The 19,738-nt window shown below is 39.0% G+C and overlaps 1 long non-coding RNA gene across 1 annotated transcript; it reads left to right on the top strand.

Moving 5' to 3' along the window:
• Positions 1-5,236: 5,236 nt before the first annotated feature.
• LOC138311325 (uncharacterized) lies at positions 5,237-13,545 on the top strand. Its single transcript, XR_011206584.1, has 4 exons — positions 5,237-5,450; positions 6,753-6,913; positions 7,496-7,618; positions 13,377-13,545. It is a non-coding gene; the product is annotated as an uncharacterized lncRNA (long non-coding RNA).
• Positions 13,546-19,738: the final 6,193 nt, after the last annotated feature.

Raw genomic sequence — 19,738 nt, 5'->3', positions numbered from 1 at the left:
TTAAAAAACCGATGTACCACGATTACCCCCATGCATTTTATCTATTGCAGAACAACAGTGTCAGTAGGATTTGTGCTGATATTGGTGATGTCATTGAGTATTTATGGTTTTGGTTTTATTAGTTTAACATCATATTAACAGCCAGGGTCATGTAAGGACATGCCAGGTTTGTTGGTGGAGGAAAGCCGGAGTACTCTGAGAAAAGCCACCAACCAGTGGTCAGTACCTTGCAACTGCCCCACATGGGATTTGAACTCGCATCCCAGAGGTGGAGGGCTTGTGGTAATATGTCGGCCACTTTGGCCCTATACTTACAGTGCTGAAAACAAACATTCTTCATGGATTAGTACTGTTAAAGCAATGTAAAGTTGGCCCTAATAGGAAAAGATGGTATAAGTAGATTGATTCAATTATGAAATTAAAAACAATGAATTTCTCCATTACTACTGAAAACTGACTTTGAAAGGGTGTGCTTTCAATTACCAAATTCTGAGATGGACAATTCAGTGAGGCTAATTCTGTTACATAACCACTATTACATAAATGTGTTGTTCAACATTCCTTATTTAACATATAACAAGAAATATCGACAAATTCCAAGACATTGTTAAGCAGGTACAACATGTACACTGTACCCATACCCGAGCCAAAGTCACGCACATTAAACAAATGCAATACATAACCACTGTGTAGTTGATGAAATTATTTTTAGACAAGAACATGTATCTAATAAAGTAAATACACTACTGAAAATCGAGCGATTTGGGTAGTTCTGGACAAAAATTCTTTACTGCACTGGCAAGGGCCAGTGTTCTGCATACAAGACATCTGACCACTATATGTGTAATGGCGGACAGTAAGCGAGTTTGAACATTTACATACATTTCACTACAGTGGGCTTTTCTGGCATATCACAGTAAAACCAACTAATCTACCCAGGTAATATCTTTATATTAGAACTGGTTTGTTTCTGGTATATGTGCAAATTTTAATGTACTCTTAGGCTGAATTGTACCTTTAATTATTATTTATAATTGAAGTATTACCTGGTAGGCTGTTCCATATTTATTATTACAGAAATCACAGTGGGACTGAATAAAGGGAGGTAATTTTCTATTTTAGTCATTTTTGAGCTATAGAGTGTCTCAAAGTATAATGCTAAATATATAGCAGTGTGTGATTAGTTGAAATATATCACATGGCTGAGAAATAAGACATTGTGTTTCCATCGAGAGAAATAAAGCATCATATTTCCCTGAGGTGCATGTCCCAATAGTGACTGTTCATCTTTCACACAGAGTTATCTCCCCTTCCAATTGCACAACGATAACGGACAAAGCTTATATACTTAACACGGAAACATTTAATCGATCACCACAGATTTAAGTAAAATTATAACTTAAATAAATTAGCGGATTTTCGGTATAATAAACAATGCATGTCGGATTGTCCCCAGGGGCCCTAAATTCATAGAAATCATGAAAAAATAATTTCACAGACCAAGGCAGATTTTCACAAGGGATACATAAAATCATTTGATAGCCATTTTGATGCTACTTTTATTAGGGAAAGTTACTTTTAAGACAAAATAAAAGTGATTTGAGTAGTTCTGAACTTTTCTCCACTGATGTGGTTTGGTTCAAGTTCGGCTGGCGAACTTGTTTGTTTGATTAATTTATGTCCAGCTTATATTCTTTATTTCTTTGCACTACAAACACGGAACACTCCACAGTACATGCCTGTAGGCAGATCACAGTGATACCAATTACAATTTCACCTTTCAGAAGAACTGGTTTAATCCAATATAAATTAACATTTAATGCATATTCAGAATTGTCACTTTTAAGTGATTATGAATTAAAGTCATATGTCAGGGTTAAATACTATGTAATCATTGTTTTTTGCTTTATTTCATTGGAGAAGCTTAATTACTATACATTTTTATTAGGTCACCTGTAGGTTATGGTGACCTAGTGTGACTGTAATTTACGGAGTAATTGCCCTTTGCACTAATAATTATTATCGGACCGTGTGAACGCAACAATTTGAGTAAATATAAACCGATCTTAATGAAACATTGTATGTAGTCTAACATTAGAAAGATCTCGGACAAGTTCGACAGTAGCATGATTCGATTGTGATTTACGGAGTTATTACCCTTTGTTCTAATAATTATTATTGGACATTGTAAACGCGGTAACTTGAGTAAATATGAATGGAGCTTAATGAAACTTTGCATGTAGACTAACATTGGAAAGATCTCAGACAGGTTCAAAAATCAGTGTGATTTGCTTGTTATTTACGGAGTTATTGCCCTTTGCACTGATAATTGTAATTGGACCTTGTGAACGTGATAACTTGAGTAAATATAAACCGAGCTTAATGAAACTTTGTATGTAGACTAACATCGGAATAATCTTGGACGAGTTTGAAAATCTGCTTGATTCAACTTTAACTTAATTATGGAGTTATTGCCCTTTGCGATAATAATTATTGAACTTGTGAACACGATAATGTGAGTTAATATGCACCAATCTTAATGAAACTTTGTATGTAGACCTATTGGATATATTTTCCTATTTCGTGAACAAAAGACATCAGTTGGCTAGTAAATGACTAATTTTTATGAAATATCAGGTGACAGTCATTAAGGAAACGGACTAATTCCGAAGATTAGGCTAAGTCATAAAAGAATTACTACTAGTTTTATTCTAGCTGCAATGAGTGAGTTATTGTCAACAGAACTGATGTTGGGCCTGCAACATGCTGAAATGGAAGGCTACCAAATTTGTTTAAATAAATCCCCTAATTACCTTCATTTAAGGTCAGTGTCAAATGGGCTAAAATCTTTAAATGACTCCTCTATCAATATCTGACAGATCTGTAGCCATGATAATAAGTTTGTAGTCCGAGATGACGGACTACCAAGTTTGATCAAATGAATGACCTTGACTTTCATTCAAGGTCACAGTCACAAGGGTGAAATAGACTTAAATCGTAAAATGACTTTAAAATGTGGGATATTATTTCCTGAGCTAGTGAAATTGCTCTCTAAGCTAGAGTTAAATCCCGTTCGCAATTCTCTTCATTTCATCTGCGACATTCCTTCAGGTGTCGCCCACTAGTAGACATTTACTTAATGAAAATAAATTAATCTTTGTTACTTTTGCAGTGAAAAGGTTTTATTTATGTAGCAGAGATATATTTACTAAGAAAAATACTGTATAGTTATATGTACTGTACACTTACTTATTAGATATTGTAATCAAAAAAATTAAACACTAAAAAATTATAATTACGTATTATTTCAAATTTAAGAATGTATTCTTCCCCCGATCCCTAGCTGTAGCGTATCACCATGTCTGTCTAGGTCTGAATGTACCTGGACACCATGTCCACTTGTCGTGGACACTGTGATCACACGTAGTGCACTCCGTGTCTACCTGTAGTCTAAATCTTGTGCACTATGTGTCTACCTGTAGTCTAAATCTTGTGCACTCCGTGTCTACCTGTAGTCTAAACCTTGTGCACTCTGTGTCTACCTGTAGTCTAAATCTTGTGCACTCCGTGTCTACCTGTAGTCTAAACCTTGTGCACTCTGTGTCTACCTGTAGTCTAAATCTTGTGCACTCCGTGTCTACCTGTAGTCTAAACCTTGTGCACTCCGTGTGCAAAAGGGTGTAACCTTTAGTCTACTAGCAACTGTATTTCCATTCTCGTCATCGCATGTGTAGACCTTCTTGTCAATACGTGCACACAAATTTGCAGATTTGTTTAGTGGAAAAAGCATGTACACTGCACCACACTCAAGGACTTCAAGGCACATCATTTCTCAAGTAACCATTGAAGTTCTCGTGCATCCTTGGTTTTGCACTGATCTTTTATCTTTATTAATAAAAAAATCGCCAATTAATTTCATTCACAGTCTTGCACGCCTTGATATCAACCTCGACTTAATCGTCATTATATTGACGGCGTCGTGAAAGCCACAGAAGAAGATCTAGAGTGTCTTCTATTAGAAGATTACTTTTCTCAGGTTGGGCACAATCCTGCATATGCATATGGATATAATCCTGCATTTGAGTAACAGTTACCCAGATATGAAAACACATTTGTACAACCCGTTACAATACACTCTTTCCCCATCTCTGTATGTAACCATATGCCAAGGCCAGCTGACGGCCAATGCCTCTGCCACGATTTGAACTCGGGACCTCAGGGTTACTAGTCTGATGCTCAACAGATTGAGCTAAAGAGAAGTACTCTCTAGTAAAGCGGTATATTGCAGATAGTATTCACAGGGTTACATCAGCATTTTACTCAATTGCAAAACTGTTACTCAGATGGAACCTGTTAATTTATGGGAGTGACTACTATCGCCTATAATTTTAACCATTGCAATATAATGCTATTGGGGAAAGCACTATTGCGATAGATCATGATTGAGAGCAGTATCGGTAACCGTGTTTCCTGTTTGATTGTATGCATTTTATCGTGATTGTTACACTGTTAACCTGTTACTGGAAGACTACCAAATCTCTTGAGTTCATCTAGCTACATGAAAATATCTGTCTATTAAAACTATTGAAAGCTTATTAGCACACTTCCAGCTGTTGTTATCGACTTATTGAATTTTCCATTGATTAATCGAATAGACAATCACAATATATGGATAGTCCAATATTTTGTTACACTCGTATTAATTTATCAATGTAAATTTGCATGACAGGCTAATCGTACAGATACAGATGCGATGGAGAGAATTGGTACTTGTCGAGAAATGGTCGCTGACCAGTAAGGGCCTGTAGATCAGTACCTAATCATTGTTTATATTCAGTCTGGATCATGGGCCGTAAAACTCAAACAAACAAACAAACATATATTATCTATATTTAGCTATGATATATATCATATTGTAATCTATATTATGTGTGTATAGTTTACATGTGCATAAATCTCAGTCATTTCAAGGCTTTAATATGATCGATTAGATTACACCAATAATTCTTATCATGTAATTATGCATATCAAATTATGCGTATCTTATACATTTCACATCAAGCCTGTATCATCCATATATATAAGAGTGGATTATTTAGGGTAATGTTTATTACATAAAGGCTTAGGCCTGTAGTTGCTATTTTTCTCTTATTTCCAGTTAAAGCCAATGGAATTGATCGAAGAGCAAGAACGAAAGCTTATATTACATAGGTAACTGTTTCATATTTATATTTTCAGTGTCAAAGGTCCACATTTCACTTGTGATGACAGAATTGCCGCCGTCATAGAAACTAAGCGTGAAGGAACGAGGAAGAAACTGACACAGTGTGGAGTACGCTGGAGCATTATTACAGTGCACAGGCAAAGTAACTCTGGCACAGGATGCTTAGTACTTTTCCTGGCAATTCCGCTGCGACAAGTAGAGCGATGGCCACCCAACTATTAATTGTGTAAGCCTCTGGATATATACAAATACACACACAGTATATAAATAAACACTTGCTGAAAGAATAAATGCTAAAAAGATCACTGCATCTGTATCAGGGTATTTGTCATATTCACCAATGCATCTCAAGGGATGAAAAGCATTTGCAAGTTTACAGTGACAGATTCATGTGCCATGAGTACAGAAAGAATAAATGTATGGATGACCTTTTGTGAGATTAATTTCGTCCACAACTTACATTTTGGTTTCCTTTTAAACCTAGCGTCCCATTTGTTACATTTTTAGCCCACCATCATCATTCAAATTGCCTTTCGTCCGGGGATCCGTGGTCCGTCGTCCTTTCGTCCGTCCGTTAACAATTCTTGTTACTGCTATTTCTCAGAAAGTACTGAAGGGATCTGTCTCAAATTTCATATGTATGTTTCTCTAGGGCCCTCGTTGTGCATAATGCATTTTGGAAATGATCGGTCAACATGATGGCTGCCAGGCAACCATCTTGGATTTTGATTGTGAAAGTTTGTTACCGCTATTTCTCAGAAAGTACTGAAGGGATATGTCTCTAAATTTTCATGTAGGTTCCCCTATGGTCCTAGATGTGCATATTACATTTTGGGAACGTTCAGTTACCAAGATGGCCAACTGGCCACCATCTTGGATTTTGGTAGTTAAAGTTTTGTTACTGCTATTTCTCAGAAAGTACTGAAGGAATCTGTCTCAAATTTCATATGTTGGTTCTCCAAGGGCCCTAGTTGCATTGTGAATATTGCATTTTTGGACCTATATGTGAACAAGATGTCCGACAGACCGCCATCTTGAATTTCGGTAGTTGAAGTTTGCTACCACTATTTCTCAGAAAGCACTGAAGGGATCTGTCTAAAATTTCATGTGCAGGTTCCCCTAAGGCCCTAGTTGTGCATATTGCATTTTGGGACTGATCGATGAACAAGATGGCCGATAGGCCGTCATCTTGAATTTTGATAATTGAAGTATGTGACCGCTATTTCTTAAAAGTACTGAAGGGATCTGTCTCAAATTTCACATGCAGGTTCCCCTAGGGCCCTCGCTGTGCATATTTGTATTGTTACCAATATGAAAGTGGTTAATTAATAAACCTATAGATATACATTTTGGAATATTCACAGTATTAATTAAAATTAGGTCAATAAAAACCTGATTTGTATGTTAAGGCCCATGGTTCTCTTTTTATTTTGTTACTAATATGAAAAGGGTTATTTATAATTTTGAGTTTGACAATGAAATTCAAAAACCTTATTGCACAATGTGTATTTTTTCCTTGTTATTTCAGTCAGCCTCTTTGAAGACAACGAGGAAGTCTCCCAGATACCCATATTATATCACATGTCAACACTGCTGATATTTCTAAACTTTTTGCTTGGATCTCCAGAAATGACAAACCAGACTCTTTGAGGGATCTGAAGAACAGCTTTTAAGAAATCATGTGATCAGGTAATAAAGTCTAATCATTATTCTCACATTTGGGATAAGTAACTTTTCACATCACCCATGTTCTGCATATTGCATTTTGGAACCAGTAATTAAGTCAACAAGGGATCTGTCTCAAATTTCACATGCAGGTTCCCCTAGGGCCCTCGCTGTGCATATTTGTATTGTTACCAATATGAAAGTGGTTAATTAATAAACCTATAGATATACATTTTGGAATATTCACAGTATTAATTAAAATTAGGTCAATAAAAAATGTACAACATTAGGTTTGGTCACACAGTAAAACATGTAATGAACACACTTATAGCAAATTCATTGTTGTCTGTAATAGAATAGCGAACTGTGCTTATAATTACAACAGAATTATTTAATTGGTCCATAGAAGTTCCTTATATCCGTGATTTACTGAATTTTGCTTTGTAGAACCTTGTAATTATTATAACAGAGTTAGCCTTACTAAATTGTCCATTTATTTTTATTTAATCAAACTTAAAATCTATGTGTTGGAGGCAGTTCTATTTCTTCGAATTCTTTTATATATGGATTGAACATGAGCACTTGTTTTTAATTCTTTACTTACAGGACTTACCCACTGTCTGCAATAATATATTTTTAGACAACAATGTATGCACATGGAGTTCTGGACGATGGATGGATAGTTTCTGGCCTATCTTCGTCACATGAACAAATTAAAGTGAAGGCAGGGTATGTTAATTTATTATATTAATTTATTTTAACATGACTGAAGGGCACATCAGTTATTTCATTGTTCATCTATGTACACATATCAATACAGGTTCTTTCTTAAGTCCCCAAGGCTAGTAGTAGATTTAGTTATAGTGTACATATATCAAGTTCACAGCCAGACATCATTTAGTTCACATGTTATAAAGGAAAATCATACAGTCTACAAATTGTGAACATGACATCTTGTAATCAGTTATGTAGATATCATTAAATCATGATCAATATGCTTGTTTTGTACAAAATTAATACATGTGCATATATATATACACATAAAATAATTGGAAATCTATACAAAATGTATAGGAAATTGCCCAATTGATTGTCAGACAGTGCTCCACTAGGGCACATAGGCACCATTTTGTGTCTGACCAAAATGTATATTAAGCCGGTTACTATTTCGTTCTAGTAGTGTAGCAGACCACCGTTAAGCTCAGGGTTTGATCCCAACTGGCATTGTTACATGGGGTGCTGTAGAACACTCAAATTAGATGTAAGAAGAGAGAGATAACCTGGATTGGTGTGTGTTTTAGGGTGAACACATTTCAAAGGGGAAATTGTTAAGTAGTGTAACACGTTTTAAATGTAAATAGGCATGTAGAGATACAGGTTAGAGTTGCTTTTTAGCTTTTCACTAGGAGGAAATTTCCTTTAGCTCAGTCAGTAGAGAAACAACCAGTACGCCTGGCGGAGGTCACAGGTTTGATTCCTTCTGAGGCACACTATGCTCTATAGGCCTAAGCTAGTTACTGGTCAAGCTACCGACTCTAAGGGGAGGATCTTCTTAATGCCAATTAAAGTTAGGATATGTCCATATCACTGTGTACAAATATACAGTACAGTGTTTAGTCAGATAAGTGAAGTTCATTACCATATATTTACATTTTCACTGCAGTCCCACTATGTAACCTTACCAAACGCAGTTGGCAGTCATATAGACAATGAACTTCAAGCGCTAATCATGACGTCATTATCATTGTGACATCACAATTGCAGTGCCAGCGATCATGGAAGACGGCAGTTCAAATGGCTGTTCCATCCATGACAATAACCAATGATTATTTCATTAAAGATGCAAAATTCCTTGGGATTTCATCATAAATTGTAACCAAATGTAATATAAGCATTTAACGTCTTTCAGTTTGCGTTCATAGCCAATATGAATGGAAACTGGCCAAAGGCAAATTCAACATGAAGCACTAGATGTTCAATGCTTAAGTGACTTTTAGCTCATTCACCACTGAAGACACATTTGAATGCTTTGAATTAAAAAAACTGAAACAGTTCGTGAACTTTCAGGATTGAATGAGTATCGGACTGTATTCAGTTGGCTATTATGGGAGTATGAATGGCAAGAGATTTTGCATCTATAATGAATAAATATTTCTCCCATGCATAAATCACAAGGATATCCCATGGTTGATTGGAAGAAGATAACTAGACAATTACGTGACGTCATCAAAGCATGCGATGTGCATTGTCGATGTCATATATTTTGATACCTAAACGACATTCTTGTTAAAATGGCGTAATGAAAAAGCTAGAAAGCCATGAAAATTTCATATTTTATCTACTTAGTATGGGAGAAAAAGAATCAAACATGGATCTGTCAAGTGGTCAAAGATATTGCAACCCTTGCAATTGGTAGGCCTGAGTCGACAATCACTTTTGTTTGTGGTCATCCGTTGTCCGTTGTGTGTCTGTAAACAATTTACAGTTTCGACTTCTCCTCCAAAGGTACTGAGGCAAAATCACTAAACTTCACTAAAACCTTCTATAAAGAAAAAGCCAATCAATATTTTGAATTACTGTAGTTGGTTCAAACCCCCATGGAGCTGTGAGATGGGCCAAAGGGGATAAAATTGAATAAATTTTCAAAACTCTTCTTATGAACTCACAAATATGATGAAATTCAATACTGTTTAAAAATTGACTGGTCTAATTAAGCTAAGGTCCTTTACAAACAAGAGGCCCAAGGGCCTTAACGGTCATCTGACTATCTTGGCAATAGCTGTATAGGAAAATAATTAGATATGGTGTCATGGTAGCCATCTCCAATCTGGGATCAACCAGAGATATAACAACACTTTGACAAGATCATATCAGTCGCATTTCATGTTTCAAGTTTCAGTTAAATTGCACTGGTAGAACTTGAGAAGAAGTTCAAATGTGTTTTCAAGATGGCATCTGTGGCAGCCATCTTGGATCATCTGTGGCAGCCATCTTGGATTTTGGATCAACATAAAATATAACAACACTTGGTCGGGACCATGTCAGGATCATTTCATGCAGGTTTCAGCTTAATCACACTGCTAGAACTTGAGAAGAAGTTCAAAATTCAAGATTTTGGAATATTTGACTCTCGTAACCTTGAAAGTAGGTCAAGGTTATTCATTTCCACAACTTTGATAGCCCTTTATCTCAGCATGCTATTGACTAAATATGAATACCCTGGACCTTTTGGCTAATTAAAAGGTGTAGTTAAAAGATTTTAGCTTAATTGACCCCTGTGACCTTGAAAGAAGGTCAGGGTCATTCATTTTTATAACTATGGTAACCCTTCATCCCAGCATGCCACCAGCAAAATATGAGTACCCTGGACTTTTGGGTTAGTTAACGAAAATCGTTCAAAGATTTTAGCCTATTTGACCCCTGTGACCTTCAAAGTAGGTCAAGGTCATTCATTTTCACAACTTTGGTAGCCCTTCATCCCAGCATGTTATAGGCCAAATATGAGTACCCTGGATCTTTCGGTTAGTTAAAAGAAGTCGTTCAAAGATTTTAGCCTATTTGACCCTCGGTAACCTTGACAATATTTCAAGGTCATTAAGTTTCACAACTTTTGTAGCCCTTCATCCCAGCATGCTACAGTCCAAATATGAGTACCCTGGACCTTTTGGTTAGTTAAAAGAAGTCGTTCAAAGATTTTAGCCTATTTGACCCCCCCGTGACCTTGACAATACGTCAAGGTCATTAATTTTCACAATTTTGTAGCCCTTCATCCCAGCATGCTACTGGCTAAATATGAGTACCCTGGACCTTTTGGTTGGTTAGAAGAAGTCGTTCAAAGATTTCAGCCTATTTGACCCCTTTGACCTTGAAAGTAGGTCAAGGTCATTTATTTTCACAATTTTGGTAGCCCTTCATACCAGCATGCTACAGGCCAAATATGAGTACCCTGGACCTTTCGGTTAGTTAGAAGAATACGTTCAAAGATTTTAGCCTATTTGACCCCCGGTGACCTTGACAATACGTCAAGGTCATTTATTTTCACAACTTTAATAGCCCTTTATTCCAGCATGCTACAGGCCAAATATGAGTACCCTGGACCTTTCAGTTAGTTAGAAGAAGTTGTTCAAAGATTTTAGCCTATTTGACCCCTGGTGACCTTGACAGTACGTCAAGGTCACTAATTTTCACAACTTTTGTAGCCCTTCATCTCAGCATGCTACAGGCCAAATATGAGCACCCTGGACCTTTCGATTAATTAGAAGAAGTCGTTCAAAAATTTTAGCCTATTTGACCCCTGGTGACCTTGACAGTACGTCAAGGTCACTAATTTTCAAACTTTTGTAGCCCTTCAATCCCAGCATGCTACAGGCCAAATATGAGTACCCTGGACCTTTTGGTTAGTTAGAAGAAGTCGTTCAAAGGTTTTAGCCTATTTGACCCCTGTGACCTTGAAAGCAGGCCAAGGTCATTTATTTTCACAACTTTGATAGCCCTTCATCCAAGTATGCTACAGGCCAAATATGAGTACTGTGGGCCTTACGGTTATTGAGAAGAAGTTGTTTGAATGAAAAGTTTACGAACGGCGCACGGCGGCGGCGACGACGGACGGTGCATGATGACTATAGGTCATCCTGACCCTTTGGGTCAGATGACCTAAAAATGTGGATTTTATGGTCCTGGGATCTCTCATATTTTATTCTCTGTGGATATTATTTATTATAATAGGGAAAGCATATCAATATGCATGATTTGTTCAATTTCCATAGGAAATATGTCGAACATGGTAAAATGAAATTTAACATATAGTCAAACTGGACCAAAATAACCCCAGGGGATTAATGGGCGAACAAACAAGAGGCCCAGAGGGCCTGTATCGCTCACCTGGTTTGTAATGCCAAGTAATGTTCTGAACACACAGGTTCATTGTTTCTTTTCTGAAGGAATTTATTAACCTCTAAATCCCCTATTGGGCCCCACCCCTCCTGCCCCCAGAGGGTCAGAGCCAAAATTTATACAAGTTCTGTTCCCCTTCCCCCAAGGATGTTTGTGGCCAAATTTGGTTATAATCTATGCAGAACTCTATGACTAGTAGCGATTTAAAGGATTTACCTCTATTTCCCCTATTGGGCCCCGCCCCTCCTGCCCCCGGGGGACCAGAGCCAAAATTTATACAAGTTCTGTTCCCCTTCCCCCAAGGATGTTTGTGGCCAAATTTGGTTACATTCCATGCAAAACTCTAGGACAAGTAGCGATTTAAAGGATTTACCTCTATTTCCCCTATTGGGCCCCGCCCCTCCTGCCCCCGGGGAACCAGAGCCAAAACTTATACAAGTTCTGTTCCCCTTCCCCCATGGATGTTTGTGGCCAAATTTGGTTACAATCAATGCAGAACTCTAGGACAAGTAGCGATTTATAGGATTTATCTCTATTTCCCCTATTGGGCCCCGCCCCTCCTGCCCCCGGGGGTCAGAGCCAAAATCTATACAAGTTCTGTTCCCCTTCCCCCAAGGATGTTTGTGGCCAAATTTGGTTATATTCCATTCAGAACTCTATGACTATTAGTGATTTAAAGGATTTACCTCTATTTCCCCTATTGGACCCTGCCCCTCCTGCCCCCGGGGGACCAGAGCCAAAATTTATACAAGTTCTGTTCCCCTTCCCCCAAGGATGTTTGTGGCCAAATTTGGTTACATTCCATGTAGAACTCTAGGACAAGTAGCGATTTAAAGGATTTACCTCTATTTCCCCTATTGGGCCCCGCCCCTCCTGCCCCCGGGGGACCAGAGCCAAAATTTATATACAAGTTCTGTTCCCCTTCACCCATGGATGTTTGTGGCCAAATTTGGTTACAATCAATGCAGAACTCTAGGACAAGTAGCGATTTATAGGATTTACCTCTATTTCCCCTATTGGGCCCCGCCCCTCCTGCCCCCGGGGGTCAGAGCCAAAATTTATACAAGTTCTGTTACAATCCATGCAGAACTCTAGGACAAGTAGCGATTTAAAGGAAATGTTGACGGACAGACGGACGCCGACGGACGACGGACGCCGCGCCATGACATAAGCTCACCAGCCCTTCGGGCCAGGTGAGCTAAAAATGACAAAATGACTTAAATAACAAGAATCACCTCAACTCACAGATGTGATGGAAAGTACTCTTCATAGTGTGAGAAGTCAAGTCAATGCAACCAGTTATAGTGGTTCTCTAGATAATAAAATTTTTCATTTTTCTCTTTATTATTTTACAAAACGTTATTGCGCTCATATTAATCTTCAATGACATCAAATGAGGCTGATTGGTGCATGGAGCGAAATAGTCTAAGCATATCTATGTGACTTTCTGTATCAAACCTGATTTGAATGTTAAGGCCCATGGTTCTCTTTTTATTTTGTGACTAATATGAAAAGGGTTATTTATAATTTTGAGTTTGACAATGCAATTCAAAAACCTTATTGCACAATGTGTATTTTTTCCTTGTTATTTCAGTCAGCCTCTTTGAAGACAAGAAGGAAGTCTCCCAGATACCCATATTATATCACATGTCAACTCTGCTGATATTTCTAAACTTTTTGCTTGGATCTCCAGAAATGACAAACCAGACTCTTTGAGGGATCTGAAGAACAGCTTTTAAGAAATTATGTGATCAGGTAATAAAGTCTAATCATTATTCTCACATTTGGGATAAGTAACTTCCCACATCACCCATGTTCTGCATATTGCATTTTGGAACCAGAAAATCAACAAGAGGCAGTCAACTTAGAAATTTGTTATTGCTACTTCTCAGAAAGTATTGAAAGGATCTGTCTCAAATCTCATATGTAGGCTTCCTTTGGGCCCTTTTTGTGTATATTGCATTTTGGCACAGATTAGTCAACAAGATGGCTGATAAGGAGTTATTTTGGATTACAATATTTTAAGAAGGTTTCCGCTATTTGTCCGAAAGTACTAAAGTTTCAAATTTCATGTGTAGTATCCTAGATGTTCATATTGCGTTTTGGACTGATCTTTCTACAAGATGTACAACAGTAGGTATCATGGATTTTGACAATTGAAGTTTGTTGTTAATATTTCTGGAAAAATTACTGAAAGTTTCTCTCTGAAATTTTATATATTGATTCTCTTGGTACCTAGAGTTCTTCCAATACAGGGGTTTCAAGATCCCAAAATGAGGTGGGTAAAGTACAATTTACCATCGATTAGTCCTATCTTCTGGTGATTATGACGTCACGAAACTCACATCAAATGGTATCGTAATAATCACCTGATGTTGGGATTAAACAACGGTAAATTGTACTTTACCAATGTTGTTTTGAGGAGAAAGAGTGGGGCCCTTTGGGAAATTAGAGGTAAATCCTTTGAATTCCTTCAGAAAAGAAACAATAATCCTGTATTCAGAACATTACTTGGCCTTAGAAATTAAACCAGGTGAGTGATACAGACACTTTGGGCCTCTTGTTTGTCTATGACTTCATAAGCCCAAAAGATACGTATACTGAGAATAATCCTTAAGTACCTGGAAGCTGTTAAAGATACAAAAACAACAAGCAAACATACTAATATATACAAAAGGAGAATTAAAGATTCTTCACCTCCAACGCATGGTAATTTTAATTTCTCAAAAACAGGATCAGATTCATTAGTATATATTATCTTTCCGACCCCTAGGGGAACCTGCACATGCAATTTGATACAGATCCCTGTCGTGTTTGTAGTGTGGTGTGTGTGTCTGCTGACGAACAACACATCAGGCGCCATTGAGATCAACACTGGAATGATTTTATTACCGTAAAACAGTGAAGAGTTCCACTATAGGTCATAGACTAAATAGGAGCCGGATGCAGACCGAATATACGGACCCGATACGTATACATACACAACATCTCTCCCTGACCAGTATCAAAGTTCATATACCTCTGAGGCAAGAGTCTCTTCACTACTAGAATAAATCTAGATTATATCTTATTGTCTTTACATACTTCAAATAAACTTGTAAATGAATGAACATAACTTGTTAATAAACAATCATACTAAACTCAATAAGAACACAATACTGAAACTTACATTATTCAGAACCTACGTGGCTCTGGTGAAACACACAGGGATTATTGTGCCCTTTTACACGTGTGATCACTGACTTAATATAATCAATAAATTTAACATACTTAAAATGTCAATATTTAACATAATCTTTGAATTTCTGGGGTGCACGTGATGCCCGTTTTGGATACCTTGACTCACAATTTTGAGATCAAGCGTCAGTCTTTGTAGTCGTCATGGGTATGGGCGCTGTTGCCTTGGAAACAACCGTAGGTGTGACTTCCGGTTCCGGTTGGCAGATAGTGTCATTAGTTGACTTGGTAGCGTCACCGTCAGAACTACTGGAGTTGTTCCGATTGTGTGGCACATTTAACACTGCTGGCTTCGGAATGAGTACTGGAAGTGGTGTTTCAATGTTTGAAGCGACTGGTATGTTTGCATCCCTGATTTGATCAATGTGACGTCGCCAGTAGACTCCTGGCAACACTTCAACGCAGTATGACAGTGGTCCGGTCGTAGAATGAATGGTTCCGGACAACCATTTCCTCTCTCCTCTGTAGTCTCTGATCATGACCTTCTGACCGACCTTGAGAATGCGAGTTTGAGTGTGTCTCTTTTCAGTCATCTTTTCCTGCAAGTTTTCAACACGATCCTTTGTGTTTGACCGTAATAGATCAAGACGTGAGGGAAAATTTCGCCCTATAAACAATCTCGCTGGCGTTTCGTTGGTGGTTGATTGTGGACTATTTCGATAGGCTAGCAAGAAATTTGAGAGTTTCTGTTGAATCGACCCTGAATCCTTCCTGCTGGATTTCATAGCCATTTTGAATGATTGAACAAAACGTTCAGCCAACCCATTCGTACTAGGGTGATATGGCGCCGAAGTAATGTGCTTAATCCCATTTGCTGCCATGAAATTTCCGAACAACTCTGACTTGAATTGAGGCCCGTTGTCACTTACAATTTGCCTTGGGACTCCGTTGCGCGCTAAAATTGTTCTCAATACTTCAATAGTTTTCTCAGAAGATGTAGTTCTCATTGGCACTACCTCTGGCCATTTGGAGTGTGCGTCTACAGCAATCAGAAACATGGAGTCCAGGAATGGTCCGGCAAAGTCAATGTGAACTCTCTGCCATGGTCGTGATGGCCATTCCCATGGAGATATAGGTGCACTAGGGGGCGCTCCTTTCACCTCCTGACATCCCACACAAGATTTACACATATGTTCAATATCGTGGTCTATTCCAGGCCACCACATGTAGCTGCGCGCCACGGCCTTCATTTTAACCACACCGATGTGGCCTTGATGTAGCTCACTCAGGATCCCAGAACGTAGTTTTGGCGGTATTATCACACGTATACCCCAAAGAAGGCATCCTTGGTGTGTAGTAAGTTCATTTTGACGTATCGCGTAGGGTTTTAGTTCAGGTTCCACTGATTCTTCCCAGCCATGCATTATCGACTGAAACACTTTTGAGAGTAACGGATCTCGCGCAGTCTCTTTACGGATTTGTCCCTCCGTAACTGGTAGCTTACCTAGTTGCGACACGTGGACAGCATTAATAGTCTTGTCCTCCTCCTCATCGTCTGGACCTTCATCTTTTAGCGGTAAACGTGACAGACTATCCGCGTTACCATGAGCTTTAGTGTTCCTATATTCAATGTTATATGTCAAACCAGACAGATAGAGAGCATAACGCTGCATACGCGAAGCTGTTGTTAACGGTATGCCCTTCTCTGGACTAAAAATTGCGACCAGTGGTTTGTGATCGGTGATCAATGTGAATTTACGTCCGAACAAGTAGTCATGGAAGTGCTTTACACCCCATACTATCCCTAAGGCTTCCTTGTCTATCTGGGAATAGTTCCGTTCTGCTGCGTTCAAAGACCTTGAGGCATACGCGATAGGTCGTTCTGATTTGTCCTCCATTATGTGGGATAGGACTGCCCCGAGTCCACGGGGAGACGCGTCACAAGCAAGTCGCAGCGGTTTGTCCGGATCATAGTGAGTAAGTACCTCAGTAGATGTCACTAGTGTTTTGACTTCCTCAAAAGCTTGACGATGACTCTCATTCCACACCCATGTTTTGTCCTTTTCTAGTAACTTATGTAGTGGGAACAGGGTAGCTGACAAATTTGGCAAAAACCTGCCATAATAGTTTACTAAACCTAAGAATGCTCGGAGCTCTGACACATTGGTAGGCTCTGGTGCCTCCAACACAGCCTTCACCTTCTTGTCGGATTTATGTAATCCCTCAGCGTCAATCTCATGACCACAAAACGAAAGTTTCTTCATAAAGAATTGACATTTGTCTTTCTTGACTCGCAGTCCATATTCATCAAGTCGACCAAGAACTGCTTCAAGGTTCCTCAAGTGATCCTCGTCGTCGCGTCCAGTTACAAGCATGTCATCAATGATGCATTTAACTCCTGGTAGGCCCTGCAAAACCGTGTCCATCGCGCGTTGCCAGATCGCTGGTGCTGACGCAATTCCGTACACTAACCTGTTAAACTGATACAGACCTTTCTCGGTGTTTATCGTTAACAGTTTCTTCGACTCCTCGCTGACTTCCATCTGAAGATATGCATGTTGAAGGTCTAGTTTTGAGAACATCTGACCTCCTGCTAGTGATGCAAAAATGTCATTTACACGAGGCAACGGATACTGCTCAATCTTAAGTGCCTTGTTTACGGTCACTTTAAAATCGCCACACATGCGAACCGATCCATCGCGCTTGATCACTGGAACTAGGGGTGTAGCCCACTCACTATGGCTTACTTTTGTCAGAACACCTGCCTGTTCAAGTCTATCTAGTTCCTCTCCAACCTTGGGTTTGATTGCATATGGCACTGTACGCACCTTACAAAACTTTGGAGTCGCGTCTGCTTTCAAATGCAGCGTGGCTTTAATATCCCTGAGGGTGCCCCAATCTTCATTAAACACCGATTTGTGTTTGTCAAGGATGCTGTCTACTTTCGCCTTGGTAGATAACTCAGGTGCTCGTATTGCTTTAATGGCTGGCCAGTTTAGGGTGATTTCTCTTAGCCAATCCCTCCCAAACAGGGATGTTCCTCCTTTGGGTACAATATACAGTTTTAGGTCCTTACACTGTCCCTCATAGTCAACCTTCACATGAGCAATTCCTGTGGGTTTTAACTTTTCACCTGAGAAAGTTCTCAAATAGACTTGAGTATTAGATAAGTCTGTCAAACGTCCGGCTAACTGTTCTTTAAATACCTTCTCGGTGACCACAGATACAGCAGATCCTGTGTCTAGTTCCATTTTATGTCGGATTCCATTAATCTCCGGATAAAGCCAGATAGTGCCTTCCTTAAGAACACTTGTTGAATGAATATCCAGGCTAGCAATCTGAATGTCAGAGTCATACTTGCAGTCATTGTGGTGAACCTTTTTCTGTTGCGATGACTTACACGCCTTTTTGATGTGACCCTTTTTGTTACACGCGAAACACGTCTCATTTTTCCATGTACATGCATTCGGATGATGGTTACCTAAACATCTGTAACATTTACTAGCGCTGCCAGTGCTGGTATGACACTGTCCATGTCCCCCTTGCTTAGGTGCACGAGAAGAATGTTTATGTTTATTGGGTTTCTGGGCATGAATCTTGTTCACACTCACCTTGTGAGTTCCTCTTAACTCGGTGAAGTCTTTTTCGGCCATCTCAATTGCTATAGATAACTCAACTGCTTTGTCGTACGTCAAACTTTCTTCGGATAATAGTTTTCGTTGGATGTTTTCACTCCGCAATCCGCATACTAATCGGTCTCGAAGTGAGTCTTGCAGTGATTCACCAAAGTCACAGTGTTCCGACAGTTTTCTGAGTGATGCTAAGTAATCTCGGATACTCTCCCCTTCCTTCTGTTCTCTCTTATGAAAACGAAAACGTTCTGCAATAACGAGCGGTTTGGGGTTGAAGTGACTCTTTAATAGCTCGCACAATCTATCAAAAGTTTCTTCCGAGGGTTTCCGTGGGGCTGTAAGACCCCTGAGAAGTTGGTAGGTACTTCCGCCCACGAGGCTTAAAAGCGCGGGAACTTTCTTCTCGTCCTTGACGTCATTGCATAAAAAATACTGAACTAGGCGTTCGCTATAAGAATCCCACGATTCAGTACACTGATCGAACGTGTCAATTCTACCTATTCGCCCTGCCATCTTTGACACAATAATCGGCTGAATTAAAAAGATAGTTTTAACAGTTCACAATGTTCCTCGATTCCAGCGTTTACACGAACACGTGTTTTCATCGAATGAAGTAATTGCGGCCCATCTATGCCAACAAATGATCTCAACTTACAGTTTTTTAGCACCTTGATTTTCTTCCAAAATCCATTACAAACTAAACTACAGTTCATTTAAGTTCTCGTCGCCAATTTGTCGTGTTTGTAGTGTGGTGTGTGTGTCTGCTGACGAACAACACATCAGGCGCCATTGAGATCAACACTGGAATGATTTTATTACCGTAAAACAGTGAAGAGTTCCACTATAGGTCATAGACTAAATAGGAGCCGGATGCAGACCGAATATACGGACCCGATACGTATACATACACAACAGATCCCTTGAGTACTTTCTGAGAAATAGTGGTAACAAGCTCTAACTATCAAAATCCAAGATGGCCGCCTGTCGGCCATCTTGTTCATGAATTGGTCCCATAATGCAATATGCATAACTAGGCCCCTAGGGGAACCTGCACATGCAATTTGAGACAGATCCCTTCAGTGCTTTCTGAGAAATAGCTGTAACAAACTTCAATTGTCAAAATCCAAGATGGCGGCCTGTCAGCCAT

The sequence above is a fragment of the Argopecten irradians genome, unplaced genomic scaffold (genome assembly GCF_041381155.1).
Source record: "Argopecten irradians isolate NY unplaced genomic scaffold, Ai_NY scaffold_0017, whole genome shotgun sequence".
Taxonomy (NCBI): Eukaryota; Metazoa; Mollusca; class Bivalvia; order Pectinida; family Pectinidae; genus Argopecten; species Argopecten irradians.
This window is presented reverse-complemented; position numbering and strand designations above follow the sequence as displayed.